The sequence below is a fragment of the Myotis yumanensis genome, unplaced genomic scaffold (assembly GCF_028538775.1).
Source record: "Myotis yumanensis isolate MYYU_CA2020_CCGP unplaced genomic scaffold, mMyoYum1.0.hap1 SCAF_24, whole genome shotgun sequence".
Classification (NCBI taxonomy): Eukaryota; Metazoa; Chordata; class Mammalia; order Chiroptera; family Vespertilionidae; genus Myotis; species Myotis yumanensis.
Window position 1 is genome coordinate 4,091,945 of NW_027223775.1, and position 22,163 is coordinate 4,114,107.

A 22,163-nucleotide genomic window follows, 5' to 3' on the forward strand; every position below is an offset into this window, starting at 1 on the left:
AACTAGAACACCAACTTACACCATACACAAAAATAAACTCAAAATGGATAAAGGACTTAAATGTATGACAGGAAACCAGAAAAATTCTAGAAGAACACAAAGGCAACAAAATCTGACATATGCCAAAGCAATTTCTTCACTGATACAGCTCCTAGGGCAATTGAAACTAAAGAGAAAATGAACAAATGTGACAATATCAAAATAAAAAGCTTCTGCACAGCAAAAGAAACCAACAACAAAATAAAAAGAAAACCCACTGCGTGGGAAAACATATTTGCCAATGTCATATCTGATAAGGGCCTAATCTCCAAAATTTATAGGGAACTCATACAACTTAACAAAAGGAAGATAATCCAATCAAAAAATGGGCAAAGATCTAAATACACACCTTTTAAAAGAGGACATTCAGAAAGCCAAGAGACATATGAAAACATGCTCAAAGTCACTAATCATCCAAGAGATGCAAATCAAAACAACAATGTGGTATCATCTCACAACTGTCAGAATGGCTATCATCAACAAATCAACAAACAACAAGTGCTGGAGAGGATGTGGAGAAAAAGGAATACTTGTGCACTGTTGGTGGGAATGCAGACTGGTACAGCCACTATGGAAGACAGTATGGAGTTTCCTCAAAAAATTGGAAATGGAACTCCCATTGGACCCTGTGATCCCACTTCTAGGAATATTTCCCAAGAAACCAGAAACACCAATCAGAAAGGATATGTGCACCCATATGTTCATAGCAGCACAATTCACCATAGCTAAGATCTGGAAACAGCCTAAGTGCCCATCAGTAGATGAATGGATTAGAAAACTGTGGTACATCTACACGATGGAATACTATGCTGCTGTTAAAAAGAAGGAACTCTTACCATTTGTAATGGCATGTATGGAACTGGAGAGCATTATGCTAAGTGAAATAAGCCAGTCAATGAAGGAAAAATACCACATGATCTTACTCATTCATGGATATTAAAGAGCATTATAAACTTTTGAACAATAATAGATACAGAGGCAGAGCTGCCTCAAACTGATTGTCAAACTGCAGTGGGAAGGCCGGGGAGGGTTGGGAGGCAGGAGGGAGGGGGGGTAAGAGATCAACCGAAGGACTTGTATGCATGCATATAAGCATAACTAATGGACATAAGACACTGGGGGACAAGGGAGGCCAGGGGATTGTCAATGGCGGGGGTTGGGGGGGTTGGGAAGGACACATATGTAATACCCTTTATAATACTTTTAGCAATAAAAAAAAGAAAAAAATATCTTCAAGTTAGGATTAACAAAAATAAAAATAAAAGAGGAAAAAACAAAAAAGATAGACCATATATTGGGTCACAGACAAAGTCTCTTCAAATTCAAGAAAATTGAAATCATATCAAGCATCTTCCAGACTACATATGCATAAAACTAGAAATCAACTACAACAAAAACAATCCAAAAAAATCAAACACACAAACACATGGAAACTAAATAGCATGCTATTAAACAATGACTGGGTTACCAGAGAGATCAAAGAAGAAATAAAAAAACATCATAGCAACAAACGACAATGAAAATACAACAATCCAAAACCTATGGGACACAGTGAAAGCAGTCTTGAGAGGGAAGTTCATAGCTCTTCAAGCCTACTGCAAGAAACAAGAAACAATGAGAATAAATAACCTAACTCTACAACTCAAAGAGCTGGAAAGAGAGCAACAAGAAAAGCCCTGTGTAAGAAGAAGAAAGGAAATAACAAAGATCAGAGTGGAGATAAACAACATAGAGACCAAAAAAAAAAGCAATACAAAAGATCAACAAAACCAAGAGCTGGCCCTCTGAAAGGATGAACAAGATTGATAAACCTCTAGCCAGGCTCACCAAGAAACAAAGAGAGAGGACCCAAATAAACAAAATCAGAAATGAAAGAGGACAAATAACAACAGACCCCACAGAAATACAAAGGATTGTTAGAAAATACTATGAACAACTCTACTCCAACACACTAGACAACCTGGAGGAAATGGACATATTCTTAGAAAAATAAAACCTTCTAAAACTTAATCAGGATGAATCTAAATATCTCAATAGGCCAATAACTATGGAGGAAATCGAAGCAGTCATCAAAAAGCTTCCAGCAAACAAAAGCCTGGGGCCAGATGTCTTCACAGGGGAGTTTTACCAAACATTCAAGGAAGAACTAAAACCTATCCTCCTCAGACTATGTCAAAAGATTCAAGAGGAAGGAACACTTCCCAGCTCATTCTATGAAGCCAGCATCACCCTAATACCAAAACCAGATTAAGACAACACAATGAAAGAGAATTATAGCCCAATATCCCACATGAACATAGATGCCAAAATCCGCAACAATATCCTAGCAAATCGGATCCAGCACTACATCAAAAAGATCATACACCATGACCAAGTAGGATTTATCCCAGGGATGCGAGGATGGTACAATATCCGCAAATCAATAAATGTGATACATCACATAAACTAATTGAGAGAAAAAAACCACATAGTCATATCAATTGATGCGGAAAAATCATTTGACAAAATCCAACACCCTTTCTTGATAAAAACTCTCAGCAAGATAGGAATTGAGGGATCATACCTCAACATAATAAAAGCCATATATGACAAACCCACAGCCAACATCATAATCAATGGGCAAAAACTAAAACCATTCCCCCTAAAAACAAGAACAAGACAGGGATGCCCCCTCTCACCACTCCTGTTCAACATAGTACTGGAAGTACTAGCCGTTGCGATCAGACAAGAAGAAGAAATAAAAGGAATCCAGATTGGAAAAGAAGAAGTAAAACTGTCCTTATTTGCAGATAACATGATACTGTAGATAGAGAACCCTAAAAACTCCATCAAAAAATTATTAGACTTAATAAATGAATTCGGCAATGTAGCAGGATACAAAATTAATGCTAAGAAATCCATGGCATTTCTTGACTCCAATAGTTAACTTACAGAAAGTGAAACTAAAAAAGCAATCCCATTTACCATCGCACCAAAAAAATTAGTATACCTAGGAATAAACTTAACTAAGGAGGTAAAAGATTTATATGCAAGAAACTACAGGATGTTGAAAAAAGAGATAGAGGAAGACATAAACAGATGGAAGAACATACTGTGTTCATGTATTGGTAGAATCAACAACATCAAAATGTCCATACTACCCAAAACAATCTATAGATTCAATGCAATCCCCATTAAATTACCAATGGTATATTTCACAGATCTAGAAGGAACATTCCAAAAATTCATCGGGAATAAAAAAAAAAGACCCTGAATAGCTACAGCAATCCTGCGAAAGAAGAACAAAGTAGGTGGGATCTCAATACCAGATATCAAACTGTATTACAAAGCCACTGTTCTTAAAAGAGCTTGGTACTGGCATAAGAACAGACATATAGATCAATGGAATAGAATAGAGAACCCAGAAATTGACCCAAACCACTATGCCCAATTAATATTCGACAAAGGAGGCAAGAGCATACAATATATCAAGACAGTCTCTTCAATAAATGGTGTTGGGAAAATTGGACAGATACATGCAAAAAGATGAAACTAGACCACCAACTCACACCATACACAAAAATAAACTCAAAATGGATAAAAGACTTAAATGTAAGACGGGAAACCATAAAAATACTAGAGGAATCCACAGGCAGCGAAATTGCCAACATTTGCCGAAGGAATTTCTTCTCTGATACTGCTCTTAGGGCAATGGAAACTAAAGAGAAAATGAACAAATGGGACTACATCAAAATTAAAAGTTTTGCACAGCAAAGGAAACCATCAACAAAATATCAAGAAGACCCACCACATGGGAGAACATATTTGCCAATGATATCACCAATAATGGTTTAATCTCCAACATTTACAGGGATCTCATGAATCTTAACAAAAGGAAGATGAACAATCCAATAAAAAAATGGGCAACAGACCGAGACAGACACTTTTCGAAAGAAGACATACAGAAGGCCGAAAGACATATGAAAACACGCTCAAAGTCACTAATTATACAAGAGATGCAAATCAAAATGACAATGTGTTATCATCTCACACCTGTCAGAATGGCTATCATCAACAACTCAAAAAACAACAAGTGTTGGAGAGGATGTGGAGAAAAAGGAACCCTTCTGCACTGCTGGTGGGAATGCAGACTGGTGCAGCCACTGTGGAGAACAGAATGGAGCTTCCTCAAAAAACTAAAAATGGAACTTCTATTTTACGCAGTCATCCCACTTCTATGAATATATCTGAGGAAACCAGAAATGCCAATCAGAAAGGATATGTCCACCCCTATGTTCATAGCAGCACAATTCATCATAGCTAAGATTTGGAAACAGCCAAAGTGCCCATCAGCAGATGAGTGGATTAGAAAACTCTGGTACATCTACACAATGGAATAATATGCTGCAGTAAAAAAGAAGGAACTCTTGCCTTTTGCAACAGCATGGATGGAACTGGAGAGCATTATGCTAAGTGAAATAAGCCAGTCAGAGAAAGATAAATACTACATGATCTCACTCATTTGTGGATTATAGAGAACATAGACTGATGAAAAGGGACAGATCCAAAGACTGAGAAACAGCAATCAGGCTATCAATCCCCAGAAGGAAAGTAGGGGAGGGCAGGGGTAAGGGGAAGAGATCAACTGAAGGACTTGTATACACATATATAAGCCAAACCAATGGACATGGACAATAGGGGGATGGGAGCATGAGTGTGCGAGGTGGGGGGAGGTTGGGAGTTAATGGGGGAGATGTGGACACATTTGTAATACCTTAACTAATAAAAAAAAGAGAGACAAAGAAAGCCACTATATAATATTAAAGTGATTGATCCAATAAGAAAATATAACCCATCTAAACATATCTGCACCCAATACAAGAGAATTCAAGTTCCTAAAAATAATCTTTATGGACTTTAAGGGAGATATGAACAGTAATACAGTAATAGTAGGGGAATTTAACTTTCCACCTACACCACTGAGCAGATCTATCAGACAAAAAATTAACAAGGAAACAAGGCATTAAATGACATACTAGATCAATTGGATCTAACTGATATGTACAGAACACTTCACTCCAAAGCAACAGAATGTACATTTTTCTCAAGAGCACACGGAACATTCTAAAAGATAGATCACATTTTAGGTCACAAAAGAGGCTTATACAAATTCAGGACAATTAATATAATACCAAGCATCTTCTTGGATCACATTGATATGAAGTTAGAAATCAACTACAATAAAAGGAAAAAAATCTCAGAGGAGAAAATTGCAGTTGAATAGGCAAACCTGTCTGGCACTTCATCCCAATACCAAACTGGAAATACAACTAACTCAGAGAACATTCACCCAAAATTAACAAATGAAGCCCAACTTAGTAGCTGAGTTATAATCATTGACATTAACAGAACATTGCACCCCAAAGTGGCAGAATATACATTCTTCTCACATGCACATGGGTCGTTTACAAAGATAGATCATATGTTAGGACACAAAACAAATCTCTATTAGTTCAAGAAGATTGAAATGACATTAAACATCTTCTCAGATTACATAAAATTAGAAATCAACTGGAATAAAAATACTCCAAAACAATCCAACACATAGAATCTAAATAGAATGTTTTTAAACAATGAGTGGGTTTCCAATAAGATCAAGAAAGAAATTTTTAAAAAACTTCCTGGAAACAAATGAAAATGAACACAAAATAACCTAAAATCTCTGGGACACAGCAAAAGCAATCCTGAGAAGGAAGTTCATAGTTCTACAGGCCTACCAAAAAAAAAACAAAAAGAAAAATCAACAATAAACTATTTAATTTCTACAACTTAAAGAACTAGAAAGAGAACAACAACAAAAAAAGCCAGAGTAGAAGGAAGGAAATAATATAGAGCATAAATAAATTACATAGAGACTGAAAAAAACAATACAAAGAATCAATGAAACCAAGAGCTGGTTCTTTTTTTTTATTATTGATTTTTCACAGAGAGGGAAGGAGATGGATAGAGAGTTAGAAACATCTATGAGAGAGAAACATCAATCAGCTGCTTCCTGTACACCTCCTACTGGGGATGTGCCCGCAACCAAGGTACATGCCCTTGGCCGGAATCGAACCTGGGACCTTTCAGTCCACAGGCCGACGCTCTATCCACTGAGCCAAACCAGTTAGGGCAAGAGCTGGTTCTTTGAAAGGGTAAACACACTTGATGAACCAATAGCCAGACTCATCAAGAAACAAAGAGCAAGAACCCAAATAAATAAAATCAGAAATGAAAGTGAAGAAGTAACTACTGACACCACAGAAATAAAAAACGTTTGTAAGAAAATACTATGAGCTGCTATATGCAAAATGCTGGACAATATGGATGAAAAAGAAAAATTTCTGGAAAAATACAGTCTCCCAAAACTGAATCAGGAAGAATCAGGAAACCTGAATAGGCCAATAACAACTGATGAAATAGAAGCAGTAAAAACAAAACAAAACAAAACAAAACAAAAAACTCCCAATGAACAAAAGCCTAGGTCCGGACAGCTTCACAGGAGAGTTTTATCAAACATTCAAAGAAAAACTAACACCTAAACTCCTCAAATTATTCCAAAAAATCCAAGAGGAAGGAACACTTCCAAGCTCTTTGTATAAGGCCAGCATTGTATTAATTCCAAAACCAGATAAAGACAGAGAATTACAGGCCAATATCCCTGATGAACACAGATACTAAAATCCTCAACAAAATAATAGCAAACTGGATTCAGCAATATATTAAAAAGATTATACACCATAACTAAGTGGAATTTATTCCAGGGACACAAGGATGGTACAATATTCACAGATTAATAAATGTGATACATCACATAAATTGAAATTCAAAATCACATGATCATATCAATAGATGCAGAAAAAGCATTCAATAAACTTCAACACCTATTTTTGATAAACACTCTCAGCAAAGTGGGACTAGAGGGAGGATATATCAACATGAAAAGGCAATATATGACAAACCTAAAACCAATATCATACTCAATGGGAAAAATCTAAAACCATTTCCCCTAAGAACAGAAACAAAATAGGGATGTCCACTTTCAATATTCTTATTCAACATAGTACTGGAAGTTCCAGGATTCAGGCAAGAAGAAAATATATAAAGGCATCCACATTTGAAAGGAGGAAGTAAAACTCTCATTATTTTCAGATACCATGATATTGTATATAGAAAACTCTAAAGAAAGATTACACACACACACACACACACACACACACACACACCTACTAGATTTAATAAATGAATTTTGCAATGTAAACAGAATACAAAATTGATGGCTTTTTATACACAAATAATTAATTATCAGAAAGAGAAACTGAAAAAACCTCCCATTATCCATTGCAACAACAACAAAAAAATTAAGATACTTAGGAATAAATTTGCCAAGAAGGTAAAATCCTGTACTTGGAGAACCACAGGATGTTGAAAAAAGAGATAGAAGAAGAAAGAAACAAGTGAAAGAATATAATGCATTCATGGACTGGTCGAATTAACATCATTAAAATGTCCAATCTCCACAAGGCAATCTACACATTCAATGCAATCTCTATTAAATTAATACATGTGATACATCACATAAAATACCAGCTATTAAAATACCAACATCCTATTTCAGAGATCTACAACAAATGATCCAAAAATTTATATGGAATCAAAAGACCCTGAAAAACTGCAGCAATCTTGAGAAAGTTCAGTGACCGAAAGGCAGAATGACCAGAATGACCAGTCGACCAGTCACTATGATGCACACTGAACACCAGGGGGCAGATGCCCAATGCAGGAGCTGCCCCCTGGTTGTGAGTGCGCTCCCACAGTGGGAGTGCCACTTGGCTCACTGGGATGTATGGCAGCACTGGGCTGCCCAGGATGAGAGACGCTCCCACAGTGGGCCAAGCCCCGCAGGCCACACCCCCCACCAGAGTATGAATCCCTGCACCAGACCTCTAGTCAGTAGATAAGTGGATGAAAAGTCTGTGGTACATTTATACCATGGAATACTACACAGCAGTAAAAAAGATTATCTTACCCTTTGAGACAGCTTGGGGGGGGGGGCGGGGCGACTAGGAGAGTATCATGCAAGTGAAATAAGTAAGTCAGAGAAAGACAAGTATCACATGATCTCACCCTTATGTGGAATCTAAGTAACAAAATAAACTGATGAATGGAGTGGATCCAGAGACCTAGAAGCATGGAACAGAATGGGGAATCTCAGAAGGAAGGTGGTGGAGAGTGGGTGGGTGGGAGGTAATCACCCAAGGACCTAGGGAGGGGTATAGGAGAGGATTGGAGGAAGTCAATGGGGTGGGGGTGTGAACAGGGCATATGTAATACTTTTCACCAATAAAGAATTATTTTTTAAAAATTATTGTATTATTTTCCATACAATCAATTATAAACCTATTTTTCCCCACTGTGTATTATGCAACCATAACCCCCCCTAAAATTACATAGTAGACTTGAACAAAAAAGTTACTAAATATCAAAAATAGCACTTCATATCAATAAGTTCAATTTACCATGCAAATCAAAATTCACATGAACTTAATAACATAAACTCAGAGTATATAGAAGAAAGCCATAAGGAAAAATAGACAAATTTATACTCATAAGAGATTTATCACACCTCCCTCCCTCAGGGACAGAGCAAACTTCTTTCAGAATCAATACACTCACTAAAAAAGGGTGTCCAAAACTTCAATATCAAGAGCATAAAATTGCATTCAACATTCAAATAATCCACTAAACCTAACAACTTTTCCTGAACAGCACTGAGGTGTTATTCATGAAATGCACACGAAATGGCAGCAGAGAAACAACTTGGCATATTTTTTAAACTGACCATACCTCACATGAAGCAAGTTTCAAAAAAACTTCAAAGGATTGAAATTATATAGAGTATGTTTCTTGTTCTAATTGCATTTAATGTTGAATTCAGTATAAAAGGGAACTGGAAAGTTCTTAGATTTTAAAATATAACATTCCATTCAACATTCAGAGATAATCCCTTTTCCTGCTGACCTGCATTAGGGTGTTATTCCTGGAAGCACATCTGGAACATTTTATTAATGTGACTGTATTGTACTATGAAGTAATTTTCAACAAATTACAAAGGACTGGAATCTTATACATATGTTTCTTGTTGTCCTTGTAGTTAATCTACAAATCAGGAACCGAAGGTACCTAAAATATTTTTATATTTACAATTTATGAAATACACTTTTAAACCCTACCACTCCCCAAATCATCATTGGAGTTAGGAAATTATTTCAATGGGATGATAATAAAAATACTACATGCCAAAACTTACAAAAAACCTTTCAGCCTTAAATGCACATATTTAAAAAAATAAAGCTGGAAAGTCTCCAGTTTGACATCCCTATCAGGACCCCAAAGCCTAGGGCCTATCAGGGCCAGACCAATTGGGCCTGGTCACCACCTTCAGCACCCCTCCACTGCAGCGTTCCATGCCTCCTGCCCTCCTCCTTCCCTTACCTCTGCACCTCCACCAGAGCCTGCCAGCCAGAGGGAGGGATGAGGGAGGGATGGCAGGAGGTTGGCCCCTGGCTGCAAGGATGGAGCCAGCCCTCAGCCTGCATAGAAAAGGGGCTAATTCAGCTGCCACCCATCCCAGTTCCATATTCCAGCCTGGGCCCCAAAGGAATTGAGAGGAGGCAATGGTTGACAGGACGCGTGCAAAAGGAATGAATGCAGTGCCCCCATCTCACCCTTCCCTGCCTCCCTCCCATCTCATTCCCTTCCCACCATGATGCTACCATAGCAGGTGAGCAGCAGGCAGGGCAGGGCCTGCCAGCCAGGAGGAGGGAAAGGGAAAGGCACCTCAGGAGGTTTACCACTGGACCCAAAGAGGGGGCCAGCCCTTGTCTTTCCTGGGAAATGGGCCGCGTATGCTGCCACCCATCCTTGGTTTCCTATTCCAACCCAGGGCCTGGCCAGCAGCAGGGAAGACCATGGGAGGTTGGCTGGCAGGCCCCATTGGGCGATTGGGGCCTGCTGGCTGGTGGAGCAGGAGGACTGTGGGAGGGTGGCTGGCCAGTAGAGGTTGGCTATGGGAGAGCACTGACCACCAAGGGGCAGCTCCTGTGATGAGCATCTGCACCCTAGTGGTCAGTGGGCATCATAGCGACTGGTCATTCTGGTTATTGGGTCCTAACAGTCATTTAGACTTTTATATAGATAGATAGATAGATTGATTTCAGAGAGAGGAAGGGAGAAGTAGGGAGAGACAGAAACATCAATGATGAGAATCATTAACCAGCTCTCTCCTGCATTGAACCCCAAACTCCGGCATGTTTCTTGACTGGGAATGGAACAATGACCTCCATGGTTCATAGGTCAATACTCAATCACTGAACCCACCAACCAGGCCAGACTATACTGTTTTATATAAAACTTTTTTTTTCTAAATTAAAACAGTGCACTGTAAATAATCATAAGCCTGGCTAGGGGGATCAATTGGTTGAATCATTGTCCTGTGATCAGGTTTGATTCCCAGTCAAAGTGCCTAATGGAAGGCAACTGATCATTTTTCTTTGAAGTTGATGTCTTCCTCTCTCTCTCTTTTTCTCTCTCTCTCTCCCCCCCCCCCCTCTTCCTCTGCCTCTCTCTCCCTTCCACTCTCTTCAAAATGTATTTTAAAAACACACATTTCCCAAGGTGAGGATTAAAAGGATGAAATAAAATAATCATAAAATTTTGTTCAACAAGTCACAGATTATCAAAATAGTAGTGGTTCTTGCATAGGTTTTTTTTAAATATGCTTTCATTGATTTCAGATTGATGATGGGTGATAGATACAGAAACATCAATGATGACAGAGAATTTGACAGGTTTCCTCCTGCATGCCCCCTACCTGGGATTAAGCCCACAACCTGGGCATGTGCCATGACTGGGAATCAAACCCTGAGGTCCATGCTCAACCATGGAGCCACACCAGCTGGGCTGCTAGAAGTTTTAGAAAGTTGTTTTTCTACTTCAAGCTAGAAATCTGACCTCCAAAAGAGGACATTCAGCTTTGGAAACCTGTATATTTAACATAAGCCATGTTGTGTTTAAATTGGGAAATTTAAAAACATACTTTACACTCTAAATTACCACTAAAATAAACCTTCAAGTTATTTTAAGAATTTTTTACTAATAGGAACTTGCAATTTGAGCATTTGGAGACATTAAGACTTTTGTCTAGTTTCAAAGAACCTGCCTATATATTATACAAGGTTTTCTTACTGCCTGGCCAAGGTGGCTCAGTGATTGAGTATCAACCTATGAACCAAGAGGTTACAGATTCTGTGGCTTGATTCCAAATAAGGGCCCTACAGAAGGCAGCCAATTTATCAATATCCCTTCACCTCTATCTAAAATCAATAAAAACATATTAAAAAACAAAACAGGAAAAAAAGACACACAAGGATTTCTATTAACATAGTCACCTCCCCAAGAGGATCTTAAAGTAGAAGTTGTCAAGCACAAGTACATAGTCTTTATAGTTATAAACAATAAGTTAAATGTGTAATCAATGAAAAGACAATACCAACAAAACCTATAAAATGCCTAGAAATAACCTTAACAAGAATATTCAGGATTGGCTTGAATAAAATATTAAAATGCTTCCCACATAAAAGAAACTGAAAAAACACAAAGTAACATTGTCATCTTGAATAGAAAACATTCTGTCTAATAAAAGACAAAAAAGGTAATTGACCATACCTTCGTTACGCTTCCCATTGGCTAATCAGGGTGATATGCAAATTAACTGCCAACAAAGATGGCGGTTAATTTGCATATGTAGGTTCCAAGCGGTGGAGTGAAGCCAAACGGCCCCAGCGAGGCCTCACGGCCCTGGGATCAGCGGAGCTACAAGGATCTCCCGACCCTGGGATCAGCAGAGCCACGAGGCCTCATGGCCCTGGGATCAGCAGAGCAGCGAAGCCTGATGGCTGGGGCGGGGGCTCTGGACGGAGCCCAGCCAGAGCGAAGGACAGGGTCCCGGGTGCCAGAGGAAACCTGGTGTCAGTAGTCAAGGGAAGGGAAGGCCTATTGCATGAATCTCTTCATGCAACAGGCCTCTAGTATAAAATAATGCCAATATTCCAAAGTTGTCCAAAAGTTATTGTGACATAGAATAAATGTCAGCAATATCTTTGAAAACTTTTAAAGAGTTTTTTAAAATTTACCCGTTAAAAAGTAAGGGAGAATGAAGGAACATTCTCTAAAGCAAAGTAATTAGTAGAAGCTAGCCTGACCAGATATCAAAATGTATTGTGTTATAAAGTTGCAATAAATAAAACAGTACGGTAAGACCTTGTAAATAGACAAACTGCTGAAAAGAACAGAAGATCCAGTAATAGACACAAATCTGTATGTAAATGTTGTATGATAAAGGTGTCTTCTCAGATCAGAGAAAAGAATATGCATAGTACAATCAATAGTATTGGGGCAACTAATGGAAAAAAATATTGGACCTCTAATCACATCCTCCACTAAAATAAATTCCTTATGGATTTTCATAGCTGCTGATAATAACATACAACACTGGGAGCTACCTAAAATATAAGGGTACAAAGTGGTTGAAAGTAAAAGAATTTGAAAAGATATATTATGCAAACATGCCCCAAGTGGAATTTGTATAATAATATACAGTAGATCTGAAGGCAGAGAGCATTCATAGAAATAAAGAACACTTCATATTAATAAGTTCAATTTTCTAAGAAGATACAAATTCACAGGCACTTATGTAATAACATAAATTCAAATTACACAGAACTACAAGAAAAAGCACAGAAATTCACTTTCATATTAGTAGATAGATCACACCTCTTTCAATAAGGGATAAAGAATACCTCTTTCAGAACCAATAGACCAGAAAACAATCTTAGAAGTACAAAAAATAACATAAGCAGCAAATTAGATTCAACCTGCATAAATATTCCACTACTCAAAATAATTGTCATTGTTCTAAGATTTCTATAATGCTTATATAACCATGTCACTTTTCTTATATTTGTAGTAGGGGCCCAGTGCACGAATTTGTGCACCTTAGAAGAAACTGGGCTGCGAGGCTGCAATAGGAACAAGGGCAGGTCTCGACATATCTTCTGCACCCCCTCGTGGCCCCTCCCATCATGGACCCTGGTCTCTTGTCTGCTGGCAGCCCCACTCCCACTGCCACTGCTCCCACATGCTGATGGCACCAGCCCCACTCACACCCACTGATGGTGCAGAGCAATTAGGGCTGATGCCACCAGCATTTGCAAGTAGGGTTGGTGCCAGCTGCAGGTGTGAGTGGGGCTGGCACTGGCAATGAGTGCGTGCACCAGTGGGACCACAGCTTGCTGGAGCAAAGAATTTTCAGTAACCACCAGAGCCTCGCCCCAGTGACAGCAAATGGTACCTCGCCTTGGTCTGGCACCACTGGTCACCTGATCCACCATCCTGCCACTGCCAATGCCTACCATATTCCACACACACCCCCTGATGGTCAGCACATATCATAGCAACTGGTTGTTCAGTTGTTTGGTTGTTCCACCATTTGGTCTATTTGCATATTAGCCTTTTATTATGTAGGATATGTACTAGGGGCCCAGTGCACGAATTCATGCACCTTGAAAGGAACTATTGGCCATGAAAGGTGTAGTGGGCACAGGGGAAAGTCTTGGCTCATTCTCCATGCCCCTGTGCAATCCCTCCCACCATGGCACCCTGTTCCCTGTTTGCCAGCAGCCCTGCTCCCACCACCACAGCTTCCACACGCTGATGGGATCAGTTCTAGTTGCACCTGCTGATGGCTTGGAGTGATTGGGGCCAGCGGCAGCATTGGGTGCTAGTGGAGCCAGCACTGACAGCAGGTGCAAGCAGCGACTGCTTCCCCAATCGCTGCTCAGGAGCGGGGGATGTGGAGAAGCCATCAGGCCAATTGGGGCCATCAGCCACCTCTCACACCCACTCACACTGCCGAGTGATTAGGGCCAGCACTGGGCACCAACAGTGGGTGTAAGCACCGTGTGGGACTGTGACCGGCAGGAGCAAAGAATTTTCAGTAACCACCAGAGGCTCACCCTAATGATACCGACAAGCACCCTGCCTTAGTCTGGCACCTCTGCTCACCTGCTCCACCATCCCACAGGAGCCAATGCCTGCCATGTTCCACTCTCTGCCACCTGCTGCTGACACCCACCATGTTCCACACACCCTTCCTTTGACCGATTGGTCAGCGCACATCCTAGCTACCGGTTGTTTGGTTGTTTGGTTATTTGGTTCTTCTGCCGTCTGGTCTATTTGCCTATTAGCCTTTTATTATATAGGATATATTTTCATTTTACTTGTAAACTACTTGGTCCTTTATAACTTTATAATTAAAACTAGAGGTCCAGTGCACAAAAATTTGTGCATTTGGTGGGGGGGGTCCCTCAGCCTGGCCTGTGCCCTCTCGCAGTCTGGGACCTCTCAGGTGATGACCACCTGCTGGCTTAGGCCCACTCCCCAGGGAATTGGGACTAAGCTGGGAATCTGACATCCCTCTGGCAGACCAGCAGTCCTCGGGGGATGTCCATTTGCCAACGAGGAGCAGGCCTAAGCTGCAGTTGGACATCCTTAGTGCTGCTGAGGAGGCTGGAGAGGCTCCCACCACCACCACTGTACTGGCAGCCATCATCCTGGCTTGTGGCTGAGCAGAGCTCCCCCTATGGTAGCGCACTGACCACCAGGGGGCAGCTCCTGCATTGAGCATGTGCTCCCTGGTGGTCAGTGTGTGTCATAGTGACCAATCATTCCCAGTCGTTCTGCTGTTAGCGTCAATTTGCATATTACCCTTTTATTATATAGAATAGAGGCCTGGTGCACAGATGGGGGCCGGCTGGTTTGCCCTCAAGGGTGTCCCGGATCAGAGTGGGGGTCCCGCTTGGGTGCCTGGCCAGCCTGGGTGAGGGGCTAATGAGTGTTAGCAGGCTGGTCACACCCCCTTCAGTGTGAGGGTCCCCACTGAGGTGCCTAGCCAGCCTGGGTGAGGGGCTGATGGCTGTTTGCAGCTGGTCACACCCCTTTCAGGGTGGGGGTCCCCACTGGGGTGCCTGGCCAGCCTGGGTGAGGGGCTGAGGGCTGTTTTGTAGGCTGGTCAAGCTCTCCTCAGTGGGGACCTTCACCCCATGGAGGTTTGGCCAATCTGGAGAAGGTCTGAGGGCCGTTTTCAGGCTGGCCACACCCCCTTTAGGGTGGGGGGTCCCCACTGGGTTGCCTGGCAAGTCTGGGTGAGGGGCTGAGGGCCATTTTTAGACTGATCAAGTGCCCCCACCCCGGCGACAGAAGCTTCCAGCCTCTCCTTTCTCTCTCTCTCTTTTTTTTTATTCTGGGATTTATTTACCTTCTATAATTGAAACTTTGTAGCTTTGAGTGGAGCTCAGAGCTGGCCAGGGTGGGCTTGGCTTCCTCCATCACCAGTGGCAACCCACTCCTGCTCGCTCCAGCTCCGTGGCTATGGCTGGCTGAAAGCAGGTATCTGGGGTTTATTTACCTTCTATAATTGAAACTTTGTTGCTTTGAATGGAGGTCAGAACAGGCGAAAAGTTTGGCTTCCCCCATTATTGGGGCAACCAAGCCTCCTGCTTGCTCCAGCTCCATGGCTTCAGGCTGCCATCTTGGTTGGGTTAATTTGCATATAGTCACTCTGATTGGCTGGTGGGCGTGGCTTAAGGCATAACGAAGGTATGGCCAATTTGCATGTTTGTCTTTTATTAGTGTGTGTATATATATACATATATATATATATATACACATACACACATATATATATACACACACACATATACATACATATATATATATGTATGTATATATATATGTGTGTGTGTGTGTGTGTATATATATATATGTACATATAATCTCTTTTTGGATTCTTAGAAACTTTTTCTTTGTTGTTCAATGTGTTCAAATCTATTGTAAGCAGCAGGTTGTTTTGATATTTCAATTCCTCAAAGTTGAACATAGGATTTCCTCAATGCCCCCATTAGTCTTTATGCACTTCCTTGCTTTCTGGTACATTAACTCACCTTGTACCTTCTCTCACCAAAACCTTTATGTATTCTTTCTTGAAAGAGACTAGTTCCTTTTACTGAGGAATGATATTAGGAACCAAGAATTGTCTAATTCTCTAGCATATTGGAGAACTCCTGAACTTATGTGTATTCTTCATTTACTTGTCATCATTCTTTTCTAATGTTTTGTATTATCCAAGGAAAGGTTACATGTTGGCCTTTTCTGAATATCATGTTTTTAATAAGGCTGTTATACTATTTAGGTATGCAATTAGCTCAAGAATATTGTGGGAGAGGGGCTTAGACTAGTAAAATACAGCTTTTTAAAATTATTATATGTTTATATTTATTCCACACCCAATTTCCAAAAGTATATGAGGTACCTTAAAATGTATAAACAAGAAATTATAAAAAAGGGCTTTTTTGTAAATAAGTTTTTCCATAATGCACAAGAAAACTAAAGGCTGAAAAGCAAAATGAATCAGAGACAGGTATGTTACCTGTTATTTATGCCGAGAGCCCTTTATCTAACTAAAGTTCATGTGCATTATTCCATTTGATTCCTAACAGTTCTAAAAAGTGGAAAGACTAGACATAATTAATCCAATTTCTACAGATGAGGAAACTGTGTTAGGAAGAGCTTAAATGATCTTTCCAAATAAAGATAGGCTGGGACCAGATCCAAATTTCCTAAATTCCAGCCCAGGGCTCAGTGTCTGATGCCTGGAAAGTCCGGAAGGGAGAAACTCTGGAAGCTGGGCTGACCTATGGAACTATTTATTTTCCTGTCTTGAGCTTCCAAGTCCCTCTGCTGTTTTCTGGTTCCCAGCACCCCTGCCAGGGCTGATGTTATCCTCCACTCCTGTACCTAAACTCCACCCAGTCTCTTTTAGACTCATTTCTTAATTAACATTAGAGGCCTGGTACAAGAATTAGTGCATGGGTGAGGTCCAGTCAGCCCACCTCAATGGGAGTGTTGGGGGTCACTTGGGGGCCGGACTGGCCCGAGTGGGGGCTGATTGTGGCCTGGATCATGCTGGTTGGCTGCTGCAGTGCACATCATAGGCATTGGTAATTCCAGTTGTTTCGCAGTTCTGGTCGCTGAGCTTTTATATATATAGACTAGAGGCCTGGTGCATGAAATTCATGCCCAGGGTGAGGGGGGAGTCCCTCAGCCCAACCAGCACCCTCTCACAATCTGGGACCCCGAGGGGGATATCCAACTGCTGGTTTAATTGTAAGCTGGATCCCAAAGAGATAGGGCCTAAACCAGCAGTTAGACATCACTCTTGCAATACAGGACTACTGGCTCCTAACTTCTCACCTGCTTGCCTAATAGTCCCTAACCCCTGGCCTGCCTGCCTGATTAACCCTAACGGATCACCTGCCTGCATGATTTCCCCAAACCATTCACCTGTCTGTCAGATCGCCCCTAACCACTGGCCTGCCTGTCTGATCATCCCTAACCACTCTTCCTGCTTGCCTGTTCACACCTAACTGCAGCCTGCCTGCCTGATGGCACCTAATTGCCTCTGCCTCAACCCCCACCACTGTGGGTTCATCCAGAAGGATGTCCGGAATGACTTCTGGAAGGTCTTTCAGCTGTCCAGTCTAATTAGCATATTATGCTTTTATTGTTATAGATTGCCCAATTTCAGGTCCCTGTGGGTCTAATTCTTAGCAAAGTAAGGACCAGCTGAGGGTAAACATTTAGATTATGTATTGTTCTGAAAATTGTTGAGGTTCCAGAAAACCTCAGGGTACTGTTCTTGGATTCCAGAGAAATAACCTAGAGGACTGGTTGTGAAAGATATAGGTTTATTGGGATTTAAGTGCACATTGGAGGTGGCCAACCAGTAGGAAACATTTAAGGGTTAAATTGAACTGCTAAGTTTCTCCCAGCCTTTGGTCTGGTGGCACCGAGGATGGGTAGCTGGTGCCATTATTTTGCTGCTACCTAGACTTTGAAAACACAAGGTTTTAGACTCCTTATTGATATACTAAAGGCCCAGTGCACAAAATTTGTGCATGGGGTTGGGGTCCCTCATTCCAGTCTGCACCCTCTCCAATCCAGGACACCTCAAAGGATGTCTGACTGCCAGTTTATTCCCAATCTCTGTGGGCCTAAACCAGCAGGCAGACATCCCTCTGACAATCTGGGACTGCTGGATCCTAACTGCTTTCCTGCCTGCTTGCCTGCCTGATAACCCCTAACCACCTCTGCCTGCTGGCCTGATGCCCCTAACTGCTCCACTGCCAGCCTTATCACCCCTAAGCATTTCTGCTTGCCAGCATCATTACCGCCTAACTGTTTCCCCCTGCCAGCCTGATTGCCCCCTAATTGCTCTCTCCTGCCAGCCTGATCACTCCCTAACTGCTCTCCCCTGCTGACCTGATTTCCCCTAACAACCTTTGCCTCAGCCCTTGACACCGTGGCTTTGTCCAGAAGGATGTCTGGAAGATGTCCAGAAGATGACCAATAAAATTTGCATATTACCCTTTTATTAGTATAGCTTTCAGACAGGAAGGAAGAGGAGAAGGGAGATAGACACATTAATGATGAGAAAGAGTCATTAAGAGGGATTGAGTCTTCAACCAAGGCCTGTGCCCTGACTGGAAATCAAACCCTGAATTCTAGGTTCAGAGGTCCAAACTCAACTGCTGAGCCACACTGGCTGGGCCACAAGATTTTACAGAGTCCAGAAACCAGAGTAACATAGGATGCACAGGTGTGGGGCATGTGTTCTCACAAAAGCTGTCAGAGATCAAAACTGCTAGCTGTTGTGTTTTTTAAAATTTACTTTTACTAGAGGCCCAGTGCAAAAAAAAAATTGTGCACTCGGGGAGGGAGTCCCTCAGCCAAGCCTGTGCCCTCTTGCAGTCTGGGACCCCTTGGGGGATGACCACCTGCTGGCTTAGTTCCACTCCCCGGGGGATAGGGCCTAAGCTGGCAGTCAGACATCCCTCTGGCAGACCGGCTGACCTCAGGGGATGTCCACTTGCCAGTGGGGAGCAGGCCTAAGCTGCAGTCGGGCATCCTTAGTGCTGCTGAGGAGGCAGGAGAGGCTCCCACCACCACCACTGTACTGGCAGCCATCATCCTGGCTTGTGGCTGAGCAGAGCTCCCCCTGTGGGAGTGCACTGACCACGAGGGCACAGCTCCTGCATTGAGCATCTTCCCCCTGGTGGTCAGTGTGTGTCATAGGGACCAGTCATTCCCAGTTATTCTGCTATTAGGGTCAGTTTGCATATTACTCTTTTATTATATAGAATAGAGGCCTGGTGCATGGGAGGGGGCTGCCTGGTTTGCCCTGAAGGGTGTCCCGGATCAGGCTGGAGGTCCCGCTGGGGTGTCTGGCAAACCTGGGTGAGGGGCTGATGGCTGTTTGCAGGCTGGTCACATCCTCTTCAGGGTGGGGGTCCCCACTGGGGTGCCTGGCCAGCCTGGGTGAGGGGCTGATGCTGTTTTCAGGCTGGCCACACCCCCATTAGGTGGGGGTCCCCACTGGGTTGCCTGGCCAGTCTGGGTGAGGGGCTGAGGGCTGTTTTCAGGCTGGTCAATCTCCCCTGGCAATGGAAGCTCCCAGCCTCTCCTTTTTTTCCTCTGTTTTTTTATTCTGGGATTTATTTACCTTCTATAATTGAAACTTTGTAGCCTTGAGAGGAGCTCAGAGCTGGCCAGGGCTGGTGGGAAGGAAGCTTAGCTTTCTCCATCACCACGGGTAACCCAAGCCTCCTGCTCGCTCCAGCTCTGTGGCCACAGCTGGCTGAAAGCAGGTATCTGAGGTTAATTTACCTTCTATAACTGAAACTTTGTTGCTTTGAGTGGAGTTCAGTATAGGCTGTGGCAGGCAGGAAGCTTGGCTTCCTCCATCATTGGGGCAACCAAGCCTCCTGCTTGCTCCAGCTCCATGGCTGCCGGCCGCCATCTTGGTTGGGTTAATTTGCATATAGTCGCTCTGATTGATGGTGGGCATGGCTTAAGGCATAGAATAGGTACAATCAATTTGCATGTTTGTCTTTTATTAGTGTAGATTGATTTCACAGAGGAAGGGAGAAGAAGAGACAGAGATAGAAACATCAATGAAGAGAGAGAATAATTGATCATTTGCTTCCTGCATTTTTCTTCCTGGGGAATCAAGCCAACAAACAGGCATGTGCCCGACCAGGAATCAAACTGTGCCCTCCTGGTTCATAGTTTGACACTCAACCACTGAGTCACACCAGTGGGTCTACCCCATTTTCTTTCATCCTTTTGAGGAGTATTTAAATTATCTACGGGAAACATTTATGGTCAGTGTTTTCTAAATAAAAGGGAAAATTATTCAATATTCTAGTGACACCAAGAAAAAGCATGTATTCACTGACACCTTGCCCAGACATAATCCCTGCAACTAGTTCCTGTCTCCTTTCAATATATGCCTTGTTCACGGTTTTATTTATGTCTTTATTTGTTTGTTTATTTATTTATTTATTTTAAAATATATTTTATTGATTTTTTACAGAGAGGAAGGGAGAGGGATAGAGAGTTAGAAACATCTATAATAAAGAAACATCGATCAGTTGTCTCCTGCACACCTCCTACTGGTGATGTGCCCACAACCAAGGTACATGCCCTTGACCAGAATCAAACCTCGGACCTTTCACTCTATCCACTGAGCCAAACTGGTTAGGGCTGAATTTTTTGTTTTGTTTTGTTTTGTTTTGTTTTTAAATATATTTTTATTGATTTCAAAGAGAAAGGAAGAGGAAGAGAGAGATAGAAACATCAATGATGAGAGGGAATCATTGATTGGCTGCCTCCTGCAGGTTGGACTGAGCCTGGACACAACCCAGGCATGTGCCCTCAACCAGAATCGAACCTGGGACCTTTTGGGTCCACAGGCTGACTCTCTATCCACTGAGACAAACCAGCTAGGGCTAGGGTTTTTTTTTTTTTTTTTTTTTTTTTTTGACACAATTTATTTTGCATATTTTTCCCACATTACAACAGTACTTAGAATTATTTTCTGCTAAACCCATTAGAACCACCTAAATTCCATTTCATTTATGAATAATCATATATCCTCACTCATTGTTAAAGTTGTATAAGATTCCACAGTTTGAGCTAGCCATAATTTAAGAAATTTTTTTCTGCAGAAAACTTTTAAAACATTATGTTATTATAAAAATGTTGGTAAAATATATTATACATTCTTAATTTCACACACAGGGAATCATTACTAGGGAAATTTTTTCTAAGCTTCTTTTTAAATTTTATTTACTGATTGGAGAGAGAGCGGAAGAAAGAAAGAGAGAGAAACACTGATTTGTTTTTCCACTTATTTATGCATTCACTGAGACTGTGGCATATTAATATGACCAAGTGAGCTACCCTGCCACTCTAACCAAGTGAGCTACCCTGCCAATGCCACTAAGGAAAATTTTTGAAAAGTGAAATATCTGAATCAGAGTGTTTGAGAATGTTACTTCTAGGTGGCTATTCTCAAAAGGATCACCAGAGAGGTTGCAAAGATGCACCCTTCCCTCAGTCTTTCAGAACAGGGAGACGGCACCTTCTTGCTCACAAGGCCCAGAAATTTTGGAAGTCTTCTCTGTTCCCTTATATAAGCCACCCAACAATGATCTTAATATTAAGAAGTCAGTTATTTTACCAACAAACAATGGGTTTACTCAGAAACAGTGAAGAATTGCAATTTAGGACCAGGAAGCCATAGCAAAAGTCATAGGCAAGTCCCATAAGGAAAGGAAAGAGACCTTATTATATAGGGAGAAAGGAGGAAGTTGGGAGGGCTCAATTAGAAGGAAAGTCTATTGGAGAAAAAGGTCAGTTCAGAGTGATTATGGTTTCTCAATGGCTGAGTTGCTAGGGAACTGGATTCTCCTTGGAGACACACTGTACATTTTTTGTTGTTGTTTACTCTCAGGAGAGGATATCTCCTCCCCACCCCTTTGCTTTTCACAGAGAGAGTGGAAGGAAGGGAAGGAGGAAGGGAAGAAAGAAGAGAGGGAGGAAGGGAGGGTCAGGGAGAGAATAAGAGAAACATCCCCATGAGAGAA

The 22,163-nt window shown here is 41.7% G+C and overlaps 1 pseudogene; it reads left to right on the forward strand.

The window, feature by feature from the left end:
• The first annotated feature begins 2,329 nt into the window (after window positions 1-2,329).
• The window catches only part of LOC139000667 (adiponectin receptor protein 1 pseudogene), a 63,228-nt pseudogene continuing 43,394 nt past the window's right edge, over window positions 2,330-22,163 (forward strand).